General features: G+C 37.2%; 1 protein-coding gene and 1 pseudogene across 1 annotated transcript in view; both read right to left on the bottom strand.

Annotated features, from left to right (window-relative positions):
- The window catches only part of LOC111154452 (contactin associated protein like 2), a 2043877-nt gene that overhangs the window by 1204636 nt on the left and 817969 nt on the right, over positions 1 to 21272 (bottom strand). The window lies entirely within an intron of this gene.
- LOC111154355 overlaps positions 3992 to 21272 on the bottom strand; it is a 96780-nt pseudogene continuing 79499 nt past the window's right edge.

Genomic DNA, 21272 nt, shown 5'->3' with positions numbered 1-21272 from the left:
GGATTAGAGAAGTTATTATTGTTAAAATGCCCACACAATAGATTGGAGAAAATCCAAACCGTCTATAGATTCATGCAATCTTTATCAAGATTTCAATAGTATTTTTCACAGAAACTGAAAAAATAATCCTAAAATGCTTATGTAACTATAAAAGACCCCACATACCTAAAGCAATACTAAGAAAGAAGAACAAAGATGAGGCATTACTCATTCCAGACTGTACTGCAAAGCTACAGTAATCGAAACAGTGTGGTCCCACTGGCATAAAAACATACATAGAGCAATGGAACAGAATCAAAAACACAGAAATAAATCTGTGAATACACAGTCAACTAATATTTGACAAGAAATGAAGAATACTTAAAGGGGAAAGGATAGTCTCTTCAAAAAATGGTGCTAGGAAAACTGGATATTCACAAGCAAAGAATGAAATTGGACCCCTATCTTAGACCACCCACAGATATTAAATCAATAGGGATTAAAGACTTAAATATAAGACCTAAACTCATAAACCTCCTAAAAGAAGATACACGGCAAAAGATCCTTGACATTGGTCTTGCAATGATTTTTTGGGTACACAAAAAGCACAAGCAACAACAACAACAAAAATGTTGGGCTACATCAAAATAAAATGTTTCTGCAAGCAAAGGAAAATCAACCTAATGGAAAGGCAACCTATGGGATGGGTGAAAATATTTGCAAACCATATATCCAATAAGAGATTAATATCCAAATATACAAGGAACTCATACAACTCTTATAACTCAATAACAAAAATAAATAATATGATTCAAAAATGGGCAAAAGACCTGAGCAGACATTTTTCCAAAGACAGATGAAAGGTGCTCAAAATCACTAATCATCACAGAAAGGCAAATCAAAACGATAAGATACTACTTCACACCTCAAAGATATAGTAAGTGTTGGCAAGGATGTGGAGAAAGGGAACCCCTGTACACTGCTGGTGGAAACATAAACGGGTACAGTCACTTTGTAAAATGTTCCTATGGAAGTTGGTGAGAACATAAATTGATATGACCACTATAAAGTTTCCTCAAAAATTTTTTAAAAAATTACCATATGATCCAGCAATGTTACTTCTGGGTATAGACCCAGGAAACAAAATCATTATGTTGAAGATCTATCTATAATCCCATGATAGCACTGGAGCACTATATATATTATGTAATAAATACATATAATGTATAATTTTATAAAATGAACTATTACATAGCTATACAAAAGAAATAAATCCTGCCTTTTGTGATGACATGCATGAAACTTGAGGGGATTATGCTAGATAAAATCAATCAGATCCAGAAAGACAAACACTACATGATCTCACACAGGGAATCTAAAATATTCAAAACTAGTAGAGAGTAGAATGGTGGTTGCCAGGAGCTGGCAGGAGGCAGAAGTAGGGAGATGTTGGTCAAAAGATACAAACTTCTAGTTATAAGAGCAATAAGTTTGGGAATCCAATGAGCAGCATGGTGACAAGTTAAAAATACTGTGTTATATACTCGAAAGTTGCTAAGAAAGTAAATATCAAATGTTCTTACTGTACAGACATAAAAAAGGTAATTCTGGAGGGCAAGGGATGTGTTACCAAATCTTATATGGTAATAATTTCCCCATATATATTTATATCAAATCATCACACTGCACACCTTAAACTTACACAGTGTTATATGTCAATTATACCTCAATAAAACTGGAAATAAAAAGGAACTGTCTACAGTAGAAAAATTATGTTCTTTTTTTTTTAAGATTTTATTTATTTATTTGACAGACAGAGATCACAAGTAGGCAGAGAGGCAGCCAGAGAGACAGGAAGGGAAGCAGGTTCCCTGCCGAGCAGAGAGCCGGATGTGGGGCTCAATACCAGGACCCTGGGATCATGACCTGAGCTGAAGGCAGAGGCTTTAACCCACTGAGCCACCCAGGTGCCCCGAAAAATTGTGTTCTATACATGCAAGTTCTTTATACTTTATTTGTCAAACAGGCTAGATGACTATTTTACAGGAGCACTTCAGGTGACCTAAAGATGAATTAGGGGCACCTGGGTGGCTCAGTCATTAAGCCTTTGTCTTCAGCTCAGTTCGTGATCCCAGGGTCTTGGGATAGAGTCCAGCATCAGGCTCCCTGCTCCGTGGGAAGCCTGCTGCTCCCTCTCCTACTCCCCCTACTTGTGTTCCCTTTCTCACTATGTCTTTCTCTGTCAAATAAATAAATAAAATCTTAAAATAAAATTTTTTTAATGAATTAGTTAATCATTAAGATTCCTTCCAAATAGTGCTCAAAAAATGATGGGGACATGTCAATGTATGGGAGCCATTTTGAAAGGGCCCCAGTGGCTAAATCTGAGAAAATTTCGAGAAAAAAATAAGTATTGACAGCAACACATTATAATCCATAAGATAAGAATCCAGGAGCCTATATCAATTGTGAAAAGAAAAAGCTCTTCTTTATAATAGTATTACAATTAAATTCCACTTAATAAATGTAGTAGGAATGATAAAAATAGAATATCACCATTTGGCAAACATCAGAGTAGTAAGAAGCACAAACAGATGCTAAAATTAATAGGTGATTGTTAGATGAAGAAGTATAATGATACACAAGATATCAACATAGTTTTAAAGTATTTCTCCACAATGTACTTAATTACAAAAGGAAAAAGTAATTTTAAAATGGAGAAATCACTTTAAGTGATCAATGTTAAAGCCACAAGAAATGATATGCATCAATACCTTGTGCCTCCTGATATGATACACTGTCAAGGGCATGACATCATTTGCCAAAAATGTATAAACTGAAGAAATTTTAGACAAATTCAGAATCAGGGACATTCTACAAAATAACTGGCCAGTAATCTTCAAGCTTATGAAAGACAAAGACTCTGGAACTGTCTAAATTATGAGATACTTCAGAGGCATGACAACTAATTGCAATGCGCAATCCTGGTCCCAAAAAAAGACATTAATTTGGTAGGTGATGAGCTCTGCATAAGGTCTATAGACTAAGCAGTATATTAATGTTATTTTCTGGATAGTGAACACTGTAATGTGGTTATAGAAGGTGTTGACATTTGGGGAATCTGGCTAAAGGTTATATGGAAGGTCTGTACTATTTTTGCAAGCATTATAGAAGTCTGAAGGAATTCTAAAATAAAAAGTTAAAAAGAATGAATGAATGATGGGCATCTGGGTGGCTCAGTTGGTTAAGTGTCCTGGGATCGAGTCCCACATGGGGCTCCCTGCTTAGCAGGGAGTCTGCTCCCTCTGACCCTCCCCCTCTTATGTTCTCTCTCTCTCATCCTCTCTCTCTCTCAAATAAATAAATAAAATCTTTAAAAAAAAAAAGAATGAATGAACGAATTAATAGGTTCTGTCAAAAAGGATGAGGGGGAGGTGGGGGAGTTGGAGCTACCTATAATATGCAGCACCCACAAGAAGAAATGCTGAGTATCAGCGGCCCCAAAACAGTAAAATAGATGCTTGGAAGACTGGAACTGCAATAGCTCTATGGTCTAGACTGCACTGGTCCTCCCACTTCAAGCTAAGGCATTTGCATTTTATACAGTCATCAGTGGAGAGCCAGTGAGCGACTGTGGTGGCTGATGATGAGCTCATGGAAGAGGCACTCTGCCCAAGCTCACGTCCCTTCCCTAAGGAAACTGTTTCCAGTAACTGGTCAAAGAGAAGTAGAAAGCCCCAGGCTCATCAGCGCAGCTCAGGACAATGCTGAAGGGCGATCCCAGATTCAGAACTTGCAGAGAAGTCAGCAGAAAGCTCTGTTAAGTGTAACTACACTCCAACCTCTCCCTCTTCCCAATCTTCCCTCTTTTCTTTCCCTTCTGTTTCACAGGCAGTGATTCCCAAGAGCACCCCTAATAAATCCTCAACAGGCTCATGTCCATCTCAGAGTCAGATCCAATCAGTCACAGAAACAAGGAAGGTGCTGAGGATTCAAGGCTGGGTGATGCCGTTCACCGGCAAGGTGGCAGGCAGGCGCAGCAGGTATGTGAGAAAGGAAGATGGAGAAGAATGAAGAGTGGGTTTCGGCACACTAAAATTGAGGAGACTGTGGACACCACGTAGAGACGTTCAGCAGGCCACTGGAACACACAGGGCTTAAATCTAGAAGCAAGCCCAGAAACACGGATGCAAACATCGCCCTTTTCCACATAGTGGAGATAGTTCAACTCCTTTTGAGTAGTGCTGTTGCTGCCCTTGGCTCTGTTATCCTGTGAGGAAATCCAAATAGCCTAAGATCTATCATTTGATTCCCGATAAGATTTCTTTTAAACTAAATTCTCTTTGGTCTGTGTCTAGTCATGTGTTCAAATGGTCTAGCTGAGGATTTAGATTAGCATCTTGGACAAGTTTTGAGCAATGTTAAACCATTTCATCTGCTCAAAGATACAATAATTGCCTCTTTTTAAACCTTCCAATGAGGTAAGAAATACCCCCCACTCAAATAAGTCATTTCAGGGACAATACAGAACTCAGTGAGGCCCTGAATCTTAACAAATAAAACGTTCAAGGTTTTCAAAGAAAATCAGGCTATCGGAATTCAAACAGACCTTCTAGGAGTGATTTAATGTATTTTTTTCTGCCTCTGTGGAGGATGGAACCTGAATGGTACCTAACTGCAATCTGAAAATACAATAGCCTATAAAAATCTATATATAAAAATACTTTGTTTTGTTATTCTGAGTACTTACAAAAGCCATTTTAAACAGTTTTTGTAAAGACTTTCTTTCTCTGATAATCTGAATTTCAGAAATGTCATATTCCACATTAAAGTTTTATTTATTTTATATGACCACAAATTTTAATCTTGCACATTCAAAGGTAGCTCCTCATATGGAAATTTAACATGTGCGTTAGAAAGTGAACTCAAGAGAAAAATATGTTAATTCATTAAATTTACTCATTTGCTCAAACAGTAAATGAACTAAATGCTAAACCATATAACTTTATAAAATTAAATACCTTCCATAAGGAAACAGAGTCATTGGGAATAGAGTTATGGCAATCTGGGCAAGAATTACAGGTTCCTGAGTGCCTTCTATGAGTTGGTCACTGTACTATGCTAGGTTCTTTAACAAAGTGTTATCTTCTTGAATTCATATCATTACCCAATTGTTACAGGATGGTTAACCTTCTTATAATCATCCTACAGATACCCACGGTACTAAACAGTTTAACTGAGATCTAAAGAGGCTACAGGATGCCAAAATTCACATCACTGGTAAGTTTTCCACTTGTGCCTGTTATTTTTTCATGAATTTATTACATAATCATTCGGTGAGTTACTTCAGCATTGGTACAATGAGAAACACACAATTTGATTTATTTTTGTGATAATACCATCACAGTAACTTTATATTTGTCTTCAAAGACCCACAAGGAAAACAGAATAATGCAAGAAAGAGGTCTCCATTTTAGATCAACTTGCAAGTTTTTCAAATTAGTCCACACTGAATAACAATCGCAATTCGTCCTAATCTTTATTAGTTTATCACTATTTGCTTAATCTCAAGAGTATCTAAACTGTCAATATGTATCATGACATGGTTTCAGTCAAATATTTTCATTTTCATTTATTTATATTAAGCTTCTACTATAAAACTGTACGTTTATCATTTAGGAATAAAAGTGGGAACAATGAGTATGAATTATGGCTTTTCTTAATAATAAACACTTTTCAAATAATTCAAAAACTGTTATTCCAAACCAACCTCAAAAAAAAAAAGATCTTGCTCCATTTACGTTTGTAAGATATATGTAGTTTAAAAAATAGTTAATACCTGAATTACACCTTAGAAGGTTTCTCACAAGAATTAAACATTTTTCAGGGACATGCATTAACTCACTTTATATCTAATGTTGGAATCAAAATACCAACCTAGCATTTAAGTCCTTAGTCACTGGCTTTGCTCTGCATCAAAACTACAGTTTGGATTTATTGAATTAACTGCGCTCTTTCTATATACCATGTTCCTTGTTGAGAACTTAAGAAATTATCTAATATAATGATCAACAAAAATTCTCCGATATACAATATTATACCCATTATATGAAATACCAAAACCTAAAGTGGTATAGCAATTTTCTCTAATCCTACATCTTATAAGTAAAAATCTACAACCCCAGGCCATTTGCTCTCAATACCCTTGGTCTCAACAAGTGGCAGTATGTTTGGTAAAATATTACTAGAGAACGTGAGTAGACTCGCTTGAAGAGTGCAGTTCCTCCACCAGCCGTATCAGCAACACTAGACATTGGTTAGAGAAACAAATTCTCCGGCCTCCCCATCTTATCAAATCAGAACACCGGAGTTGGGGTTTATAATCTGCTTTCAACAACCTCCTCACATGATTCAACTGTTTCAATAAACCACATCACTGGGAGAAGTGAGAAATGCCGGCCTTGGAGGTGAGAACTAGCACAGTAAAAGGCTATTTACTCTTCAAAAACTATTTTCCTTTCTTTACATATCACAAAAGGTAGAAAATAAAATGTTGAAGGAATTTTTCCCCAATAGGATGATTCCCTGTAGTTTCTTTAGTGAAAGATATGTATAAAATTCATTTATACATAATGATTGGTAAGTGCCAATTGCCAGTAAGAGCAAATCATAAATAATGATCCAGTATAAGTAAAGATGTCTTTAAAAAGTATTTTACTTTTTAAAAACACTAACCCAAAAGAGGACAGAAAATCTTTTTTAAAAAAATAACTAATCAAGGGCTGCCTAGTGGCTCAGTCGGTTAAACATGCAACTCTTAATTTCAGCTAAGGTCATGATCTCAGGGTGGTGAGACAGAGGCCGGCACAGGGCTCCAAGAACAGCAGGGAGTCTGCTTAAGATTCTCTCTCTCTCCCCCTCTCCCACCCACAATCCTGCTCTCTCTCCATCTCTAAAAAAAAAAAAAAAAAAAAGCAGTAATAGTAATAATAATCATTAATCAAGATTTTTTGAATGAACTTTTAACATTAAGTGTTTGGGCCATATATATGTGTGTGTTACACACAGACACACATATTGATGAGCAGGGTGTGTACATTAGTTTTGAATACAATTGGATAATTGGCCAGTGGCATTATTTAGTAGCTTCTTAACACTGTCCATGGGAAATATTAAATATTTAAAATCTAAACCTCTTATTCCTATTCTCTATTTTAAAGAAAAAAAGGTAAATATTTATGAAAAACTTGTTGACTCTGATGATGGTTAACTTTTTTGAAGACCACTGTTTGAATGGACTAATAAATTAGCTCAAAATACAAGTTAAGAATAATCATAATGGGGAATTTCAAGCATTCTGAAAAAGTACTTGGTTATGTTTAGGTATTTTGCAGATATCTGCCATATCACTACTAATACTGAAAAAAAAATAATGAACTGGAAATGCAAGTCAATGTCCCAAATTCACTGATGGCACTTCACAGAATAATTAAGGAAGCCTGTTGTTTACATCGTCTATTCATAACTATTTTTATCACTCTGTGAATTAAATTAATAGTATTCACTCTATTATAACTACATAGAAGTGATTCAAAACAGTGTGAAAGCTTTTGCCTAGAAAAGTGTGTTTTGTGGCAAAAGGTTAATTTCACTATATTCATCCCATTAGAATTCAAAGACAGCTCTTTCACTCAGATGCTGAAACACAGGAATTGGGACTGTCAAATGCAAATTCCAATAAAATTAAATGCCTACTTAAAAAGAATTGCGCTTGCATTTCAAAAGCATCACATTTAGCTGATAGCATGCAAAATTGTCAGAATATAATACTGATTTATAGGATTTCCACTGCCAGGAAACATTGGGGAAATAGGAGAACCAGAGGGATTCAAAAGAAACTTGATCTTTTCATGGAGAGAAAATATTAGGGATAGAAATCTTATAAAAATAAAATTAATGAGATTGTGGCGCTCTTTCAAGGAACCACGCCATTGGGAAAGATGAGAAATCCCGACCATGGAGGGCAGCAGCCTCTCTTTCTTCCCATTATCATCCCATCTTTTCAAAAACAGGATGCATTAGCATTCTAAGTGCCACCTCCATACAGCCGTGTCTAAATCAGAAGCCATTCTTCTTGCAAAGAGAGCATGAAGTGGAAAGACGGGACAGAGTGAGAATGAAGGGGAAGAGTGAACCAAAGAAAAGGGGAAAAGTAAGGAAGTGGAGGGAAAAGCAGGCTGAGAAATTGAAAAGAGTAACGGACAGGAAAACCAAGGAGAAAAACAGAACCCACAAAGAACAGAACAGCCTATTTGCATGTACTGGTTTCTAACTGCTCATCAATCTTCACGTAATTTGGTAAAAGACAATGACTGTGAAAGGGAATAGCATCCACACCGCCCCTACTCACCGAGGGTATTTATAACATGTCAGATACAAATATTCTACCTCATTAATTTTTAAATCATTAACCAGTTCTTGCACTTCATAGAAGGTAATTATATCTCCTTCCCAGCCTGTGTGGCTAGGTAAGAACACATGTTCTGTAGCAAACTTGAAAAGTGCGCTCTTCACAATTAGTGCTCCAATGAAAACATTTGTAACAGGCTGAGCAGAAAACAGAGGGCGTGTCTGCCACCGACTGAAGGAGAAAAAGCAACTGAAGCTATTCTGCCATTATGGTAAACCCACATATACTCTGCTTTTTCTTAAAAAAGAAAATTCAAGTATGATACAGAACAGTTTAGAGTTTGTGGGGTATTTACAGGGTGGGAGGATTCATGAAGCCATTCATAAATGCGTTAAAAAGTCTTGCTTTGTGTTAATAATTGCATTTGTTTTGCTTTCTGTCTGTGTATTTTGTACTTTCTCTCAAACACAGATTGCAGAATATGCTGAATTTCCTGGGCACGGGATTGGGGGAAATACAGTGGCACTCCCCTACACATCAGAGGGTAAATACAACTTTGAGTTTAATCATAAGCAAAAACTGAATGTATTATTTCCTTCGGACTCCCACCTCAATTCAATATGATCTTTCAACAGAAAAAAAAAATTAAAGCCCTTTTTAAGAAAATTTTTCTCTGAAGTGGTTATGAGTATTTGTATAATATCTATTATTAATAATTGCAGACTAGCAGGTGGAAAATAGATGGCTGGAGGTCTTCTATTATGATGACTTATCAGTCTATTATTTCAAGTGGGTAATTATCAAATAAAACTATCAATGTGCATGATGGTAGCAGTGCATTTTAATTATCAAGATTTAACAATAAAATGAGATTAAACCATTAGCAACATAATTTTCTCTATCCCTAATTTTTTTTCTTTTTGCAACCTCGTCAAAAACCCCTAGATATGTGTAGGTAATAACAAACAGATATATATCAAACATATGAAACTTAAACAAGACCAAAGAATTGGAAATGGGCATTTATTTTCAATTGTTGTTAATCCAAACACAGAGGTAGAGCTGTCTTTTCTTCTCTGGACCTTTTGACATTTGCAGCAACACATTCTGCATTTTACTCTGTCATCTGTGATATTGGAAATGAAATGCTGTGTCTGATCAGAAGCATCAAGCATGAAGCCAAGCAGAAGATACATAAGTATTTTATGGTCCATTGCTCACAGTGATTGAGCTAGTGGCATCTAAAAGGGACACAGAGAGGTCTGACATACAACACCATCTCTCCCTCCCAAGCTCACACACATACCAATACACAGGCACATGAAGAAACGGCCTTCTCCATCTGGCAGCTACTAATTGACTAATTGAGCATTAAGGCCTTCAAAGAGTGCTAAACATGGGTAGGATAGAAAGATTCTCCCCCTCAGAACTGACCTAGGATAATTTCTTATAGCTTTGTTAGTGTTAATATCTAAAAAAGTTGGGAGAGGGGTTAGTATCTATGTTAAAATTTGAGAGCATACAATACCATCTCACATTTCATATACTTGAAGCATACATTTTGTTAAATTCTGTCAAAAACGAATATACAGAATATAACAATGTGTTACAGTCCACGCATTTTTAAAATAAAACTGATCTAAAGTAGCTCTAAATTGTGTTTTCATTTTTTCTCTCTCTACACCAGGAGTGAGTAAACAAAAAAGCCGTGGGCCATATTCAGCCCATCACCTATTTCCGGATGGCTCATGAGCAAAGAATGAATTTTGCATTTTTAAACGGTGGGAGGAATGAAAAAAATGATATTATATGACAGATGAAAATTAAATGAAACTCAAATTCCAGTGTTCATCAATAAAGATTTACTGGAACACATTCATGCTTACTAGTTTATATACTGTCTACATCTCCTTTCATGCTTTGATGACAGAAACAAGTAGTTATAACAGAGACCAAATGTATCCTGAAAATCCTAAAATATTAACTGTCTGTCCTTTTCAAAAAAAAACATTTGCCAGCTCTTGATTATACCACGTTCATTTACTTCAGCCAAAGTAGAAACAGTCCAGTCTCACAGTTTTGGTTTAAACCTTTTTCAGACATAGTCTCTCCAAAAAATTAATTCTTAATAACTTATGAAAACATAACTATTTCCTTGCACTTCCTCCACCTCCAATCTCTTCTGAAAAAAAAAAAAAATTTATATTCTAGAGTGCTCTAAGCCAAAACACAATTTATCCAATAAAAAAACTTAAATATCCTTTTAGATTTTAAAAAAAGTAGTAAACAATATAAATGAGGAATACAGGATTTTAGTTATATAAGCCACATTAGATTTTTAATGGGCTAGATTTCACACCAACATACATTCATATACAAGTGGCTGAATCCAGTGAATTGCCTTTGATCTGGAAATGGGGAGGATTTACATGAGTGCTTCTCATCTGAAAATGGGTAGATAAGATACAACAATGAAAAGAGTCTACATTTTTATTAGTTTAGCCATATACTCATTTTCTACCATTTTCATCTTTTTTCTATCACAAAATTCATATGAATAAATCAGAAATAGCTCTGAATTCCAATAATTTGTTTATGTATTATCTCTTCCAGTAAATTACAACTTTGTGAGAATAGGTATAGTCTATTACGTAGACTTGCATTTCCAAATGATCAGTGAATATTCATAAAATGAAAACGACCTCACTGCAGATTTCTCCACCATCCAGAAAGACTGGTCTCTGCCCATCATTATTGGTGTTTCCCTTTCCATACAACTGTACATCCATGGACGACACTTCCTGGCTCCCTTGCATAGACACTGAACCTTGTATTCTCTGCCAAGAGAATGTGAGCAGAGTGACAAATATGATTTCTAACTTTAGGAGCTTAAAACGCCTTCTCTCTTTTTCCAAACTCACTAACTGAATGCAGAGGACCCTGGACTCTACGGCAGGAAAAGACCAAAAGAAGGAAGGAATCTGGACCCTAAATCACCATAAGGAAATCTACCCTCCAACCAGGACTGTCCCGTGATTGAGAATCAAACTTGTGTAAACCATCGCCATTCACGGATTTGTTAGAGCAGAATGCATTATTCTAACAAAAAATAGTTGCCAACTCTATTTTTATTGCTAAATAAGGAAGATATGCTCAGTCCTTTTCCCTATTAACTCTTCCACAGAATGAAGAGTATCCATCACTTGCTTCCTTTTGAAATTCCTTTTAACTCTGCCTTTTCTTTCTTGATTAGGACCATACTACACAACCAACACCACCATCCCCCACATTCTCCTGCTCCCAGGTTTCCCTTGGGTTTTCCTGGCTTCCTTTCATCCCCCTTGGCCCACTCCTCTTCTGTTCCAAAGTTCATATTTCCCAAAATGCTCTTAAGCCCTTTTCCTTCCCAGAGCAAAATCAATCACTTCAAACTTCTGGAAAAAGGCTTACTGTACTGACTAGGACCCTCACGTGGAGGAAGGTGGCTTTTTATGACTTAGGTTAAACTATCTAGAAACACAGAGGAAACATGAAAATATTACACCTTCCTAATGTGACTTAAATGTCACCATTCTCTTCTAAAGTCTTTCTGTAAGGAGGCAGTAATACAAAGATTTCAGCTAACATGGTCATCTTTCTTGGTGTCTTCAATCATGATACACAGTAGATTATACTTTATTTATCCTATGCATAACTGATGGGAACCAGAATTCTTTATCCCTTCAAAAAATGATTATTAAGAACTTATCAGGAGTTAACACTGCTCAAAGTGCTGGAGATACAGGGGTGAAGAGGAGAGTCAATAAGTTTGCTTTCATGGAGCTTATTTTAAGGAATAGACAGAAGATAAAAATATAAAATAATTTAAGCAAAGGCTATAAAAACTGTAAATGCAATCATGGGAATTCATGGAATAAAATATAATTATGGGGCAAGGGTAAGTTTGAAAAACAGTAAAACAATCTCTAAGACATAAAATAATACTTAAATGGTGAAAAGGAGCCAGCCATACAAATATCTGGGAGGGGAGTATTCCAAGAAGAGAAAAACTTAATTATAAAGGAGGCAATAATCCTGGTAAGTCAAAGACTGCCAGTGTGGCAAGAATGCATAGTACAAGAAGAGGCCAAAGAAGTAGAGAGGAAACTGGGGTTGAGAAGGAATTGGAATTTTAGATATTCCAAGTACACTGGAGGGAAGGGAGCTGGGAGAATAAAAGACAGGGAGACCTACATGTCTTTACCAACTAATAAAATGGATGCATTTGGAAAAGCCATTTAATTTCTCAGGCTTTTGAATTTACTTTTGCAAAATATGGGGGTTGGAAATGCTGGGCATTAATATGGACCTAGGAAATCAACAGATCTATAGACCTTTTACAGGTGGTATATCTAAAACACAACTTTAATGAAACTCTGAAACTTCTGAAGGTTATCCTTCCATTTTTTTTTTACTGTGACAAATTTTTATTCATACTCTTGCTGTAATATTTTAGTATAATTTATCTTTCCCTATCTACTTTCCCAGACAGACTAAAAACTACTTGAGAGGTTGAATCTTTTCTATTAATTTTTGGGTCTTCAGAGATTAGCGCCTAATTCTCATTCAATTAGCATATACTTAATGAAACATCAAATTGAGAATTATTTATATAATGGCTATTCTATACAAAGCAAACTGAAAAATCCCCCTTTTTAATTCCTTTTATAAGTGTGTTCCCAAGGGTAAAGTTAGATTTTCACATTGAAGAAACTATGAAGACTACGTAGTCTAGCAGCATTACTTTATAGATGAGAAAACTGGTTACCAGGGAATTTCCAAAATGCTCATGTATTTTGTAATACAGACAAGTATAAGAGTAAGTTTATGGAGATGGAGAGTTAAAAGACATCTACCCAAACATCAACTGATGGGATCATTCCAGCACTTGGAAACCATATTACAGGGAATGGGACAAGATTTCCTGGTCTCATCTGAAAGCATCTTTGGCTGGTGATTGTCAGTTTGTGCTTCTCAGTGTGCAGAGTAGCACCACTGAGCTGAAGGTCAGCTCAACTGGCCATGACCTTTGTTTATCGAACATTGGACCACCATCACTGGACCAGCGGAGTGCTGAAATGACAAGCTCCTCCTGTAAGAGATCTGCTCTGATATTGCAAAGACAACTGAATTTTTTTTTTAATCAAATTCTCTCACATTTTCAAAGAAGATCCTAAATTCCTTAGCAGAAAGGGCAAAACAGAATTAATAGTTGGTGAACTAAAAAAGGCTTCTACCTACAGTAGACTGCCTGGTCTGTGATATTATTCTATAGAAGAAACTGCAAGAGGAATGGACTTTTTGCTCCACTGCTTTAAGTCTTTTAAGTCCCTTTCTATATTTACTCCTATCTTATCTTTTCAAAAAATTCAATTTCTTTGCACAGTGTTCAATCTCTTTAAAAATAAAAAAAAGCCCAAAGTGTGTGGTACCACACAAATCTTTAAACTGAAGTTTTATTTACTTATCTCTATTCCACATCAACCTACACAATTTGGCAGGACCCCTCATTTGAGCTTCTAAAGATCTGAAACTCTGGCTAGCCCAGAGGCAGTGAAAAGTCTGACATTACAGGTTTCACTTGCTCACCAAAATAAATATGGGAATAAATTAAAAGGTCTAATAACATAAAATACAGTATCCACGAGAATATTCCACATAAACTCCCAGTTCTTCCATGCATTTATTTTTAACATTTTTACATGCATTTATTTTTAAAATATCTAATAAAATGGAATACCTAACTTATTCATTCATGGCAGGGATCCCAACTATCAGCTTTGTTTTCAAAGCTGTCTCAGTCACCGTTTTTCTTATGCACGGTGCTACTGTTCACATGTGGCAAAATAGACTAACACATCATCGAAGACAGTAAACACTGTTTGAGAGTCATGTCACATATAATCGCTTTAATTATATTGTTTTACTCTCTCCTGGACTTGTAACTGTTACTATTCTCCTACATTTGTATTCCTCCTCTTTTGTACTCATTCTGGATGGTTACTGAAGATATCTCAAAGTCTTTCCTTCCTTCTAACCTTGTGTGTGTGTGTGTGTGTGTGTGTGTGTGGAACCCCTAGAAAGATACATAATTAAAGTATTATCCTGTACTCATTCCTCACGCAAATTTTACACTGAGTCATAAACAACAGTTCCCTCTTCCCTGGCCTTTGTATTATTTTAAGATTTTATTTTTAAGTAATCTCTACACCCAACATGGGGCTCAACTCACAACCCTGAGATCAGGAGTCACATGCTCCATGGCTTAAGCCTGCCAGGTGCCCCACCTTTGTGTATTTTTAAAAGTTAATTCATCATTTGGACAAAGAAATCTCCAATGAAGTTGGCACCATATTTTTTTCCATTTTATTTTATTTTATTAATCTTTTCAGTGTTCCAAAATTCATTGTTTATGCACCACACCCAGTGCTCCATGCAATACATGCCCTCCATAATACCCACTACCAGGCTCACCCAACCCCCCACACCCCTTCCCTCCAAAACCCTCAGTTTGTTTCTCAGAGTCCACAGTCTCTCATGGTTCATCTCCCCCTCTGACTGGCACCATATTTTAAATTGTATTTTAAGGGTTTCTGTTTTCAGATTTTCTGCTGATTCTATCATACCACCTACAAAATTATATATGAATTTCCTAACTCATTCCTATTAGACATTTGGTATTTGACATGGTACCATACAAAGTAAGGAATTCACTTTAGCATCTTCTATATATTCCCCACATCCTTCTCCAATTCTTTTGGTTAAAATATTATTTTTATTTTTCTGCTAGTTACCATATATTCTTTTTTTTTAATTGATTGGTTGTTGAAAATGTTTTTTTGTTTGTCTGTTTGTTTATTTCTTTTCAGCTTAACAGTATTCATTGTTTTTGCACCACACCCAGTGCTCCATGCAATACTGCCCTCCCTAATACCCACCACCTGGTTCCCCAAACCTCCCACCCCCGCTCCTTCAAAACCCTCAGGTTGTTTTTCAGAGTCCATAGTCTCTCATGGTTCACCTCCCCTTCCAATAATATTTTTGAACTTCTATTTCTTAATCCTTTTGCTCTCTAAAAAAAAAACGTGGACAATCTAACCAGGACGTCTTAGGGTTCCTAATGTGTGCTCTGGCACCTCAAAATAGTGTTCTAGTTTTTCTAAATTACACGTAAAGCATTTCTATAATGTCTTCATATTGCACTTAGTATCTTCTGACTAAATATAAATGCCAAGGGGAAGTTATATTATACTCCAGACCAGCACCAGCCAAGAGCACTTTCAGTGTCACTTTCAGTGACAAAGGAAATGTCCAATCCCCACACTGCCCGCTGGTAAGGAAACACTGAGAAGGCGCTATTCTTGCTCTCAAACACTGGAGACATGGAGGACAGCCAGATGTAGCTGAGAAAAATGCAAGGTAAGTAGAATGGGTGATATTTCACCTTTCATCACTTATCATCACTTATCTCCTGCTCCCCTTCAGTTGCAAAAAATTCATACGTCTAATTTGAAGTTTATACTAGAGTAATATGTCTTAAACCCCACGTATTTTCCAATGTACTCTTAACTTCACCTCTACATGAAGTGCCTCCATGAGAAGAGTACAGGCCTGACATAATACTTGTTAAAGGATCTCCCAAAGTTTTAATGGTTTCCAGTCTGCACTAACAGTCACTGCAATGTTGCAGGGTGAAAAGAGCCTTTAAAAGAGCCACATATAGTTAGTGGCAAATACTGGACAGTTTTTTATATATAATGATTATGTCAGAGTCTTTTATTCATCAAACAACATTCTGTGAGAGCCCCTGTAGTGTCATAGGCTAGCCTACAATTTCCAGGCCTAAGAGATAATGAAGGAGTGAGAGGTATAATGAAATATACCTGTGTTTCAGTTTTGGCTCTGCCTTTCACTACTTGGGTACTCTTTTTTTTTTTTTTTTTGGTTTGTTTTTTAAGATTTTATTTACTTATTTATTTGACAGAGAGAGACAGCCAGAGAGGGAACACAAGCAAGGGAAGTGGGAGAGGGAGAAGCAGGCTTCCCATTGAGCAGGGAAACCAATGTGGGGCTCAATCCCAGGACCCTGAGATCATGACCTGAGCCAAAGGCAGATGCTTAACAACTGAGCCACCCAGGAGCCCCTTGGTACTCTTTTTTTTTTTTTTTTTTCCTAAGATTTTATTTATTTGACAGAGAGAAATCACAAGTAGGCAGAGAGGCAGGCAGAGAGAGAGGAGGAAGCAGGCTCCCCACGGAGCAGAGAGCCCGATGCGGGGCTCGATCCCAGGACCCTGAGATCACTACCTGAGCCGAAGGCAGAGGCTTTAACCCACTGAGCCACCCAGGCGCCCCCCCCCCTTGGTACTCTTTTGATATTCAATTTCTTTATCTCTAGAACAAGAATGATAATGCTAAATTCGAAAGACTCTAAACGTGGTTTTTGCAAATGAAAACTGCCACACAGTAGCTGTTCAGCTGATGGTAGCTAATATTATTAAGTTGTTTTTGCATTAATCATAATTACTTTTAAGTTATTAAATAATTTGTTACACATAGGTTTGTAATAAAGATTAAACGAGATGCAGGACACAAACATTTAGCAAGGATGTGACACCACAATACATGGCCAGTAAACATTAACTCGTGCTCAACAAACACTGCTGTTTACCCAAGCAGTGGCCTTCTGCATACATGGGCGCTGTCCGCATACTGTGGCCCCTCCACATACATTCCGCTAAGCGCTACACTTCCTTCAGGGTGCCTATGCTCCATAGGGTAATTATATACACACACACACACATATATATTCTTCACGTGTGTGTATACATATATATATATATGTATATATATATGTATATATATTTTTTCTTCAGCTATCATGTTTTGTTTTTCTTCTTTATTTCTGAATTACCTGGAAGCTCCCATAAGATCTAATTCCCACTATTCGGCACATGATAGATTTATGCTGAACTAGATTCTGAGTTCAGACACTGCTGAAGCAAGAATACAGAAAAGATTTTTTCTGTTACCATGTGGGTTCTAGTTGCTCCAGGGCTCTATCTCTGCTGCTAAGTAACCATCCAGCAGCTGCTCCGAGACACACTGGCCTTGGAGTACTGGACGCTTGTGTTTCCCACCCCGACCTTTTGTATATATTCGCTTACACCAGTTAGCAAAGGGGCCTATGAAGCTTTCTGTGCAGGAATGTGGCTGGGACCGAGGCCTTCGGGGTATAATATAAATTATATAATTTATACAGACATAAATATTTGCCTGTGGAGTAAGTGGCCCCAAATCAAGACCAGAAAGCAAGAGAAGATAGTAATGCTGTCTGGACTGTTGAACCAGACTCAACATAAGGCCTACTTCTGAGCACACGCTGACCACTTGGGTATCATGGACGCTCCCCGGAGGGAGACACCGTGCGGTGTATAAACTTGCATGTAAGCATGTGTGTCTAAGTGGAAAAGCCGTACAGGTAAGAGTGTTAAGCATCTAAGCAACAGATAATCTGTGTACCTGATTAAACACACACAGAAGAGGAGGAAATTCTCCCTTTCGGGTCACTAGAATACTTTTTCCTGCTCACCTCTGTGCAGGCTACACTAAGACCAGAAAGAGTAAGAGCAAGACCAATAAGCCTGTAGCAGACGTTTTGCCCAGGACTAATGACATCAATTCTTGCCTCCATTGTTTGCCGCAACACGAGCAGCTCGTGGACATACCACTGTGGGGCTCTCTGCAGAGTGAAACTGCGGTTCCCCCATAAAAGCAAACACGTACTTCAACTTTTCCAGCAGAAGTCCTGGTACATGACAGCCAGAGCTGATTCAACAAAATATGTACCTACTTCTGAACAATCATGAAAATATTTTGAAGGAGCTATCTGGAAGAATGAAACTCTCACTGGTCGAGTAGATTGCTTGCAAAAGCACTACCATATGTGTATTCATGCACACGACATGTAGGTGCCCTGATATACCTACTGCCTGTCTGCTTCCTTTTTTTAATTGTTTCTTAATAAAAGACCTCTAAACAAAATTTGGGCAAGCACAACATAACGGTTCTCTATAGCTTGTCTTTTACAACTGTCTCTCCTAAATACCTCTAAACACAATGCTCCAGAGGTTAGGGGTTGGCAGATCATGGTCCCCAGACAAAATCCAGCCAGTCACCTGTTTTTGTAAATAACATTTTTTTGGGAACCCAGCCACCAAGTATTTAGTAGGTACTGTCCACGGCCTCTGTCAGGCCACAATGGCAGAGCTGAACACTGTGGCAGACTCAGTACTTAGCCATAAAGTCTACAATGTTTGCATCTAGCCCTTTAGAGGAAGAGTTTCGGATCCCTCTTCCACATGAAAAAGATACTTATTTGCTTAAAAATTGAAAACTGGCTCCAAACTATTCCTAAACTCACAGAAAGAAAAATTCCTTTTCAATCAATTTCTAGGTTTAAATTATATCAACACCGAAGAGAAATCAGTGGGTTATCTAAGGATCAGTCAGTCAATACAGTATAAGATGATAAAGTGCTGCACCTGATCAACTGACCTGTGCTCGGCATTAAAAAGCCGCACGCAGGGCGCCTGGGTGGCTCAGTGGGTTAGGCCGCTGCCTTCGGCTCAGGTCATGATCTCAGGGTCCTGGGATCGAGCCCCGCATCGGGCTCTCTGCTCAGCAGGGAGCCTGCTTCCCTCTCTCTCTCTGCCTCTCTGCCTACTTGTGACCTCTCTCTCTCTGTCAAATAAATAAAAAATATCTTAAAAATAAAAAAATAAAAATCTAAATAAATATTAAGCACCAAATCAGTTTTTCAACAATATGACATCTCATTTGATCTTTATATTTACCTACTCTGTTTTAACCCTGGCTGAATATATTTAGGCACTGCATACCGTTTGCAAGAAATCTCAACTGTGTTACTGTTTAAGACACTGCACTTAATTCACTGCAATAAGCTGGTTAAAGGGAATACAGTGTTACTCTACTGTAGGATATATTTAAAAGGTGAGGCAAAGAGTACACTATACTACTCAAAATGGAGTATAAAAACACATCTGGGAAACCACAAAGTTAAATGACACTCAGGACATTTTTCTTTCTTCTAACAAAGATTTTCCAAGATGGCTAATTTCATTGCCTTACTCCACAACAGGCACATGCAATTCTGGATAAAGGATTTTTGAACAAGGAAAAGTAAAAGCGAATATATGATTCACAGTCATTTAGATAACCACCGAATTAAAAAATAGGGATAAATATATTTTAGAAATTGCTAGTTGGCTTTTACTTTATCACTTTTTGAGTTCTTTCTTTAGAAATTTTTTTTCTTTTTCTTTTTCTTTTTTTTTTTTTTTAAGCAGGTTGTGGGGGTTGTGGTGGTGGTGGTGGTGGTTTTGCGTTAGCCAGCTTTTTTATGAAGAATTTCTTATGGATGCCTCTTTGGTGAGTTAGCAAATCCTTTGTACAGCCCATGGCTCCCTCCAACACAGAGCACTCTGCGTGCACACACTAACTCTGTTTCTCCTGAAAGCCATCACTAAATGCATATCTCATGCTCACCTTTCTGATTTTAGGAACATTCCTACCTTCCTTCAATATATCCCACAGCTCCTAATCTGTGGAGTACAGTTGGGGAGTGGGCCTGAAATCGTGAACTCCATTATCTGTAAGATGTTTTTAATTAAAAACTATACAGTGTTAACATTCATTTTACTGTAGTCTTTTATCTCTTAGCTCATCTTCATTTTGACCAAAAGCAGCTGACTGCAGACTACATTATCGGTAACCTTTAAAACCCTCAAGCCCACATATTCTCCGGCATTGCCTGCTCAGTAAGAAGGAGGTTTTTGGATTCAGATTCAAGCTCAGGTTGACAGGTGCATTTGTAACACTAGAACCTTCAGCAATAACAACAGGATGTGTTAAAGAAAAAGAGGTCTATGAAACATAGACCTATAGTATTCCTTCTTTCATGTGTTTGGTAATTATTTTATGTACTAAAAAAAATCTATTACGGGGGGGGGGCACTGAACTACGCACTTGGAATACAGAGAAAAAGATATGATGTCACCGTCCTCAAGAATCTCACAAAAGGAGAGTTCATATTAACAAGTTATTTATACTAAGTAATTTTATAAAATATAATAGGAATAGGATGTTTAAGGTTATCTAAACAGGTTATATAAGAACTTCGTAACTGTATAATTCATTTTACATTCTGAGCGGTAAGCATTGCCTTTTGCTTGCTTAGGTTTGTTTCTCTGTGATCTAAAACACTCATTACAAACTCTGTCCCCTATTCAGACTCTAATTCCAGGTACCACAGTGATTTCAAGCAACAAATTTAGCCCATTCTTCAAAGAATGATTCATTTTTTTCATTTTCAAAGGATGAGATCATGCTACAACTTCCTAATTTACCATGAGCACCTTGAAGACAGTGTTTTGTGTCGTAGGCACATACCTCTTCCCAGTGTCCACGGCTACGCTTGGCATATAAACATTTTCCAATTCAACAACATTAGCTGCCCATCATCCCACCATTACAACATTTTCTGCATTCCCATTTCTTATTAAAATCTCCCAAGAGAGGGGACACAGGGCATATCACAGAGTATAGTGGAATGGGATATAGGAACAGCAACCGGTGACTGGAGACTGAAGACAACTTTCAAGGTAGAGTTGTAAAGAGAAAAGAAATGTTCCCTCAAAGAGGAAATAGAAAAGTTCCATTGACAACCTCCCCCCATAGTTCTCTTTACTTCTATCTTTATCACTCAACTATAAATAACGGGTGTTTACACCACTCGGTTCACACAGGCAGACACACCACTCTG

The sequence above is a fragment of the Enhydra lutris genome, unplaced genomic scaffold (genome assembly GCF_002288905.1).
Source record: "Enhydra lutris kenyoni isolate GAN:26980312 unplaced genomic scaffold, ASM228890v2 scaffoldscaffold37, whole genome shotgun sequence".
Classification (NCBI taxonomy): domain Eukaryota; kingdom Metazoa; phylum Chordata; class Mammalia; order Carnivora; family Mustelidae; genus Enhydra; species Enhydra lutris.
This window is presented reverse-complemented; position numbering and strand designations above follow the sequence as displayed.